Source organism: Heterodontus francisci, unplaced genomic scaffold (assembly GCF_036365525.1).
Source record: "Heterodontus francisci isolate sHetFra1 unplaced genomic scaffold, sHetFra1.hap1 HAP1_SCAFFOLD_56, whole genome shotgun sequence".
NCBI classification, from domain to species: Eukaryota; Metazoa; Chordata; class Chondrichthyes; order Heterodontiformes; family Heterodontidae; genus Heterodontus; species Heterodontus francisci.
In genome coordinates, this window is record NW_027141174.1 from 11,124,371 (window position 1) to 11,135,985 (window position 11,615).

The following is an 11,615-nucleotide window of genomic DNA, read 5'->3' on the forward strand; positions in this document are numbered from 1 at the left end:
TTGACATACACTGACACCAAGTAACAAAGACATACACAGATACCCAGTAACACAGACACACACTGAAACCCAGTAACACATACACACACTTGCACCAAGTAACAAAGACATACAATGACACCAAGTAACAAAGACATACACTTACACCATGTAGCAAAGACATACACTGACACCAATTCACAAAGACATACATAGATACCCAGTAACACAAACACGCACTTACACCATGTAACAAAGACAAACACTGACACCAGGTAACAAAGACATACACTGACACGCAGTAACACAGACACACACTGACACCCAGTAACACAGACACACACTTACACCAAGCAACGAAGACATACACTGACACGAAGTAACAAAGACATACACTTACACCAAGTAACAAAGACATACACTGACACCAAGTAACAAAGACATACACTGATACCCAGTAACACAGACACACACTTACACCAAGTAACACAGACATACACTGGCACCAAGTAACAAAGACAGACAATTACACCAAGTAAGAAAGACATACACTTACACCAAGTATTTTGACATACACTGACACCAAGTAACAAAGACATACACTGATACCGAGTGCACAGACACACACTTACACCAAGTGACACAAATACTCACTTACACCTAGTAACAAAGACATACACTGACACCAAGTAACAAAGACATACAATTACACCAAGTAACAAAGACACACACTTACACCAAGTAACACAGACATACACTGACACCAAGTAACAAAGACATACACTGTTACCCAGTAACACAGAAACACACTCACACCAAGTAACAGAGACATACACTGATACCAAGTAACACAGACAAACACTTACACCAAGAAACACAGACACACACTTACACCAAGTAACAAAGACATATACTGACACCAAGTAACACAGACATACACTGACACCAAGTAACACAGACATACACTGGCACCAAGTAACAAAGACATATAAATACAGCAAGTAACAAAGACACACACTTACACCAAGTAACACAGACATACGCTGTCACCATGTAGCAAAGACATGCACTGATACCCGGTAACACAGACACACACTTACACCAAGTAACAAAGACAAACACTGATAACCAGTAACACAGACACACACTTACACCAAGTAACAAAGACATACACTGATACCCAGTAACACAGGCACACACTTAAACCATGTAACGCAGACATACACTGACACCGAGTAACAAAGACATACATTGCCACCAAGTAACAAAGACATACACTTACACCAAGTAACACAAAAACTCACTTACACCAAGTAACAAAGACATACACTGACACCAAGTAACAAAGAAATACAATTACAACAAGTAACAAAGACACACACTTACACCAAGTAACACAGACATACACTGACACCAAGTAACAAAGACATACACTGTTACCCAGTAACACAGACACACACTCACACCAAGTAACAAAGACATACACTGAGACAAAGTAACACAGACAAACACTTACACCAAGTAACACAGACACACACTTACAACAAGTAACAAAGACATACACTGACGCCAAGTAACACAGACACACACTTACACCAAGTAACAAAGACATACGCTGACGCCAAGTAACACAGACATACACTGACACCAAGTAACAAAGACATACAATTACAGCAAGTAACAAAGACACACACAAACCAAGTAACACAGACATACACTGTCACCATGTAGCAAAGACATGCACTGATACCCAGTAACACAGACACACACTTACACCAAGAAACAGAGACAGACACTGACACCCAGTAACACAGACAAACACTGACACCAAGTGACGAAGACGGACACTGACACCCAGTAACAAAGACAGACAATGACAGCACGTCACAAAGACATACACTGACACCAAGTAACAAAGACATGCACTGATACCCAGTAACACATACACACACTTACACCAAGTAAAGAAGAACGACACTGATACCCAGTAACACAGACACACACTTACACCAAGTAACAAAGACATATACTGACACCTGGGTAACAAAGACATACACTGACACCCAGTAACACAGACACACAAGGACACCAAGTAACAAAGACACACACTTACACCAAGTAACACAGACACACACTGACACCCAGTAACACAAACAAACACACACTGACACCCAGTGACACAGAGAAACACTGATACACAGTAACAAAGACATACACTGAAACCTAGTAAGACAGACACACACTGACACCCAGTAAAAAAGACATACACAGACACCACGTCACAAAGACATACACTGATACCAAGTCACAAAGACATGTACTGATTCCCAGGAACAAAGACACACTCTTACACCAGGTAACACAGACATGCACTGACACCAAGTAACAAAGACAGACAATTACACCAAGTAACAAAGACATACACTTACACCAAGTAACAAAGACACACATTTACACCAAGTAACACAGACAGCACTGACACCAAGTAACAAAGACAGACAATTACTCCAAGTAACAAAGACATACACTTACACCAAGTATTTTGACACACACTGACACCAAGTAACAAAGACATACACTGATATCCAGTAACGCAGACACACACTTACACCCAGTAAAAAAGACATACATTGACACCAAGTCACAAAGACACTCACTGACACCCAGTAACAAAGACATACACTGACAACAAGTCACAAAGACACACACTGACACACAGTAACAAAGACATACACTGACACCAAGTAACAAAGACATACACTGATACCCAGTATCACAGACACACACTTACACCAGGTCACAAAGACATACACTGACACCAAGTCACAAAGACACACACTGATACCCAGGAACACAGACACACACTGACACCCAGTAACAATGACATACACTGATACCAAGTCACAAAGACATACACTGATACCCAGTAACACAGACACGCACTGACACCCAGTAACAAAGACATACACTGATACCAAGTCACAAAGACATACACTGATACCAGTAACGCAGACACACACTGACACCCAGTAACAAAGACATACACTGACACCAAGTAACAAAGACATACACTGACACCAAGTAACAAAGACATACACTTACACCAAGTAACAAAGACACACACTTACACCAAGGAACACAGACATACACTGACACCAAGTAACAATGGCATAAACTTACACCAAGTAACAAAGACAGACAATTACACCTAGTAACAAAGACATACACTTACACCAAGTATTTTGACATACACTGACACCAAGTAACAAATACATACAGTGATACCCAGTAACACAGACACACACTTACACCAAGTAACAAAGACATACACTGACACCAAGTCACAAAGACACACACTGACACCCAGTAACAAAGACATACACTGACACCAAGTAACAAAGACATACACTGATACCCAGTAGCACAGACACAAACTTACACCAAGTAACAAAGACATACACTGACGCCAAGTCACAAAGACACACACTGACACCCAGTAACAAAGACATACACTGACACCAATCACAAAGACATACAATGATACCCAGTAACAAAGACATACACTGATACCCAGTAACACAGACACACACTAACACCCAGTAACAAAGACATACACTGACACCAAGTAACAAAGACATACATTGATACCAAGTCACAAAGTCATACACTGATACCCATTAACACAGACACACACTGACACCAATTAACAAAGACATACACTGACACCAAGTAACAATGGCATACAATTACACCAAGTAACAAAGACACACACTTACCACCAAGTAACACAGACATACACTGACACCAAGTAACAAAGACAGAAAATTACACCAAGTAACAAGGACATACACTTACACCAAGTATTTTGACATACACTGACAGCAAGTAACAAAGACATACACTGATACCGAGTGACACAGACACACACTTACACCATGTAACACAAAAACTCACTTACACCAAGTAACAAAGACATACACTGACACCAAGTAACAAAGACATACAATTACAACAAGTAACAAAGACACACACTTACACCAAGTAACACAGACATACACTGACACCAAGTAACAAAGACATACACTGTTACCCAGTAACACAGGCACACACTCACACCAAATAACAAAGACATACACTGATACCAAGTTACACAGACAAACACTTACACCAAGTAACACAGACACACACTTACACCAAGTAACAAAGACATACAATTACAGCAAGTAACAAAGACACACACTTACACCAAATAACACAGACAGACACAGTCACCATGTAGCAAAGACATGCACTGATACCCAGTAACACAGACACACACTTACACCAAGAAACAAAGACATACCCTGACACCAAGTAACAAACACATACACTGACACCAAGTCACAAAGACAGGCACTGACACCCAGTAACACAGACAAACACTGACACCAAGTGACGAAGACGGACACTGACACCCAGTAACAAAGACAGACAGTGACAGCACGTCACAAACACATACACTGACACCAGGTAACACAGACATACACTGACACCAAGGAACAAAGACATACAATTACACCAAGTAACAAAGACACACACTTACACCAAGTAACACAGACATACACTGACAATAAGTAACAAAGACATACACTGATACCCAGTAACACAGACACACAGTGGGCCGCACATTGGCAGCCTCACAGCTCCAGGGACCCGGGCTCGATTCTGGGTACTGCCTGTGCGGAGTTTGCAAGTTCTCCCTGTGTCTGCGTGAGTTTCAACCGGGTGCTCCGGTTTCCTCCCACATGCCAAAGACTTGCAGGTTGATAGGTTAATTGGCCATTATAAATTGACCCTAGTATAGGTAGGTGGTAGGGAAATAGATAGGGACAGGTGGAGATGTGAAAGGATTCCGGGATTAGTGTAGGATTAGTATAAATGGTTGGTTGATGGTCGGCACAGACTCGGTTGGCCGAAGGGCCTGTTTCAGTGCTGTATCACTAAACTAAATACTGAAACCCAGTAACACAAACAAACACACACTGACACCCAGTAACATAGAGAAACACTGATACACAGTAACAAAGACATACACTGACACACAGACACACACTGTCACCAAGTAACAAAGACATACACTGACACCCAGTAACAAAGACACACACTGACACCGAGTCTCAAAAAACATACACTGATAACCGGTAACACAGACACACACTTACACCAAGTAACAACGACATACACTTACATCAAGTAAAAAAGACATACACTTACACCAAGTAACAAAGACATACACTGACACCAAGTAACAAAGACATACACTGATACCCAGTAACACAGACACACAATGATACCAAGTAACAAAGACATACACTGACACCAAGTAACAAAGACAGACAATTACATGAAGTTACAAAGACATACCCCTACACCAAATATTTTGATATACACTGACACCAAGTAGGAAAGACATACACTGACACCCAGTAACACAGACACACACATACACCAAGTAACAAAGACATACAATTACACCAAGTCACAAAGACGCACACTTACATCCAGTAACAAAGACATACATTGACACAAAGTCACAAAGACATACACTGATACCCAGCAACACAGACGCACACTAACACCAAGTAACACAGACATACACTGATACCCAGTAACACAGACACACACTTACACCAAGTAACACCGACATACACTGACACCAAGTAACAAAGACATACACTGATACCCAGTAACACAGACACACACTTACACCAAGTAACAAAGACATACACTGACACCAAGTAACAACGGCATGCACTGGCACCAAGTCACAAAGACACACACTGACAAACAGTAACAAAGTCATACACTGACACCAAGTATTTTGACATCCACTGACACCAAGTTACAATGACATACACTGATACCCAGTAACACAGACACACACTTACACCAAGTAACAAAGACATACACTGACACCAAGTAACAACGGCATGCACTGGCACCAAGTCACAAAGACACACACTGACACCCAGTAACAAAGACATACACTGACACAAAGTCACAAAGACATACACTGATACCCAGTAACACAGACACACACTTACACCAAGTAACACAGACATACACTAACACCAAGTAACAAAGACATAAACTGATACCCAGTAACACAGACACACACTTACACCAAGTAACAAAGACACACACTTTCACCAAGTAACACAGACACACACTTACACCAAGTAACACAGACACACACTGACACCATGTAACACAGACATACGCTTACACCAAGTTCAAAGACACACACTTACACCAAGTAACACAGACACACACTTACACCAAGTAACAAAGACAGACACTGATACCCAGTAACACAGACACACACTTACACCAAGTAAAAAAGACATACACTGACACCAAGTAACAAAGACATAAACTGACACCCAGTAACACAGACACACACGGACATCAAGTAACAAAGACAAACACTTACACCAAGTAACACAGACACACACTGACACCCAGTAACACAGACACACCCTTACACCAAGTAACAAAGACATACACTGACACCAGGTAACAAAGACATACACTGACACCAATTAACAAAGGCATACACTTACACCAATTAACAAAGAAACACACTGACACCAAGTAACACAGACATACACTGACACCAGGTAACAAAGACAGACATTTACACCAACTAACAAAGACATACCCTTACACCAAGTATTTTGACATGCACTGACACCTAGTCACAAAGACATACACTGATACCGAGTAACAAAGACACACACCTAAACCCAGTAACACAGACACACACTTACACCAAGTAACAAAGACATACACTGACACCAAGTAACAAAAACATACTCTTACACCATGTAGCAAAGACAGACACTGACACCAGTTAACAAAGACATACACTGACACCCAGTAACACAGACACACACGGACACCAAGTAACAAAGACACACACTGACACCCAGTAACACAGACACACACTTACACCAAGTAACGAAGACATAGACTGACACCAAGTAACAAAGACATACACTGATACCCAGTAACACAGACACAAACTTACACCAAGTAACAAAGTCGTACATTGATACCCAGTAACACAGACACACACTTACACCATGCAACACAGACATACACTGACACCAAGTAACAAAGACATACATTGACACCAAGTAACAAAGACATACACATACACCAAGTAACAAAGACATACACTGACACCAAGTAACAAAGAAATACAGTGATACCCAGTAACACAGACACACACTTACACCAAGTAACAAAGACATACACTGATACCCAGTAACACAGACAAACACTTACACCATGTAACACAGACATACGCTTACACCAAGTAACAAAGACACACACTTACACCAAGTAACACAGACACACAATTACACCAAGTAACAAAGACAGACACTGATACCCAGTAACGCAGACACACACTGACACCAAGTAACAAAGACATACACTGACACCAAGTAACAAAGACATAAACTGACACCCAGTAACACAGACACACACGGACACCAAGTAACAAACGCAAACACTTACACCAAGTAACACAGACACACATTGACACCCAGTAACACAGACACACACTTACACCAAGTAACAAAGACATACATCGACACCAAGTAACAACGACATACACTTACACCAAGTAACAAAGACATACACTGACAACAAGTAACCAAGACATTCACTGATACCCAGTAACACAGACACACACTCACACCAAGTAACAAAGACATACACTGAGACACAGTAACACAGACACACACTTACACCAAGTAATACAGACATGCACTGACACCAAGTAACAATGACATACACTGATACCCAGTAACACAGACACACACTTACACCAAGAAACAAAGACAGACACTGATACCCAGTAACACAGACACACATTTACACCAAGTAACAAAGACATACACTGACACCAAGTAACAAAGACATAAACTGACACCCAGTAACACAGACACACACGGACATCAAGTAACACAGACACACACTTACACCAAGTAACAAAGACATACACTGACACCAAGTAACAAAGACAGACACTTACACCAAGTAACAAAGACACACACTGACACCAAGTAACACAGACATTAACTGACACCAAGTAACAAAGACAGACAATTACACCAAGGAACAAAGACATACACTTACACCAAGTATTTTGACATACACTGACACCAAGTAACAAAGACATACACTGATACCCAGTAACGCAGACACACACTTACACCCAGTAAAAAAGTCATACACTGACACCAAGTCACAAAGACATACACTGATACCAAGTCACAAAGACTTACACTGATGCCCAGTAACACAGACACACACTGACACCAAGTAACAAAGACATACACTGACACCAAGTAACAAAGGCATACACTTAAACCAAGTAACAAAGGCACACATGGACACCACGTAACACAGACATACACTGACACCAAGTAACATAGGCAGACAATTACACCAAGTAACAAAGACATACACTTCCACCAAGTATTTTGACATACACTGACACCAAATAGCAAAGACATACACTGATACCCAGTAACACAGGCACACACTGGGGAGTGGGGGGGGGGGTGCATATTGGCGCAGTGGTTAGCACCGCAGCCTCACAGCTCCAGGGACCCGTGTTCGATTCTGGGTATTGCCTGTGCGGAGTTTGCAAGTTCTCCCTGAGTCTGCGTGCGTTTCCTCCCGGTGCTCCGGTTTCCTCCCACATGCCAAAGACTTGCAGGTTGATAGATTAATTGGCCATCATAAATTGCCCCTAGTATAGTGAGGTGGTAGGGAAATATATCGGGATAGGTGGGGATGTGATAGGAATACGGGATGAGTGTAGGATTACTATAAATGGCTTGTTGATGGTCGGCACAGACTCGGTGGGCCGATGGGCCTGTTTAAGTGCTGTATCTCTAATCTAAACTAAATACTGACACCTAGTGTCACAAACACACACTGACACCCAGTAACACAAAGAAACACACACTTATACCCAGTGATACAGAGAAACACTGATGCACATTAACAAAGACATACACTGACACCAAGTAACACAGACACACACAGACACCCAGTAAAAAAGACATACACTGACACCAAGTCACAAAGACATACACTGATACCATGTCACAAAGACATACACTGTTGCCCAGTAACACAGACACACACTGACACCAAGTAACAAAGACATACACTGACACCAAGTAACAAAGACATACACTGACACCAAGTCACAAAGACACACACTTACACCAGGTAACACAGACATACACTGACACCAAGTAACAATGGCAGACAATTACACCAAGTAACAAAGACATACACTTACACCAAGTATTTTGACATACACTGACACCAAGTAACAAAGACATGCACTGATACCAAGTATCACAGACACACACTGACACCCAGTAAAGAAGACATACACTGACACCAAGTCACAAAGACATACACTGATACCAAGTCACAAAGACATACACTGATGCCCAGTAACAAAGACACACACTTACACCAAGTAACACAGACAAACACTGACACCAAGTAACAAAGATATACACTGATACCCAGTAAAGCAGACACACACTTACACCCAGTAAAAAAGACAAACACTGACACCAAGTCACAAAGACATACACTGATACCAAGTCACAAAGACATACACTGATGCCCCGTAACACAGACACACTCTGACTCCAAGTAACAAAGACATACACTGACTCCAAGTAACAAAGACATACACTTAGACCAAGTAACAAAGACACACACTTACACCCAGTAAAAAAGACATACACTGACACCAAGTCACAAAGACTTACAGTGATACCAAGTCACAAAGACATACACTGTTGCCCAGTCACACAGACACACACTGACACCAAGTAACAAAGACATACACTGACACCAAGTAACAAAGACAGACAATTACAACAAGTAACAAAGACATGCACTTACACCAAGTATTTTGACATACACTGACACCAGGTAACAAAGACATGCACTGACACCAAGTAACACAGACAGACAATTACACCAAGTAACAAAGACATACACTTACAGCAAGTATTTTGACATACACTGACACCAAGTAACAAAGACATGCACTGACACCAAGTAACACAGACACACACTGACACCCAGTAAAAAAGACATACACTGACACCAAGTTACAAAGTCATACACTGCTACCAAGTCACAAAGACATACACTGATGTCCAGTAACAAAGACACACACTTACACCAAGTAACACAGACATACACTGACACCAAGTAACAAAGACAGACAATTACACCAAGTAACAAAGACATACACTTACACCAAGTATTTTGACATCCACTGACACCAAGTAACAAAGACATACACTGATACCAGGTAACACAGACACACACGTACACCAAGTAACAAAGAAACAGACTTACACCAAGTAACACAGACACACACTGACACCCATTAACACAGACACACACTTACACCAAGTAACACAGACATGCACTGACACCAAGTAACAGAGACATACACTGATACCCAGTAACACAGACACACACGGACACCAAGTAACAAAGACACACACTTACACCAAGTAACACAGACACTCACTGACACCCAGTAACGCAAACAAATACACTGACACCAAGTAACACAGACATACACTGACACCAAGGAACTAAGACATACACTGATACCCAGGAAGACAAGCAAACACTGCGGAGGGGGGGGGGGGGGGGGCTGTGGGTGGCACATTGGCGCAGTGGTTTGCACCGCAGACTCACAGCTCCAGGGAACCGGGTTCGATTCTGGGTACTGCCTGTGCGGAGTTTGCAAGTTCTCCCTGTGTCTGCGTGGGTTTCCTCCCGGTGCTCCGGTTTCCTCCCACATGCCAAAGACTTGCAGGTTGATAGGTTAATTGGCCATCATAAATTGCCCCTAGTATAGGTAGGTGATAGGGAAATATATAGGGATAGGTGGGGATGTGATAGGAATACGGGATTAGTGTAGGATTAGTATAAATGGGTGGCTGATGGTCGGCACAGACTCGGTGGGCCGAAGGGCCTGTTTAAGTGCTGTATCTCTAAACTAAACTAAATACTGAAACCTAGTGTCACAGACACACACTGACACCCAGTAACACAAACAAACATACACTGACACCCAGTAACACAGAGAAATACTGATACACAGTAACAAAGACAGACACTGACACCAAGTTACACAGAGACACACTGACACCCAGTAAAAAAGACATACACTGACACCAAGTCACAAAGACATACACTAATACCAAGTCACAAAGACAGACACTGATGCCCAGTAACAAAGACACACACTTACACCAAGTAACACAGACATACACTGACACCAAGTAACAAAGACAGACAATTACACCAAGTAACAAAGACATACACTTACACCAAGTATTTTGACATACACTGACACCAAGTAACAAAGACATGCACTGACACCAAGTAACACAGACACACACTGACACCAAGTAAAAAAGACATACACTGACACCAAGTTACAAAGACATACACTGCTACCAAGTCACAAAGACATACACTGATGCCCAGTAACAAAGACACACACTTACACCAAGTAACAC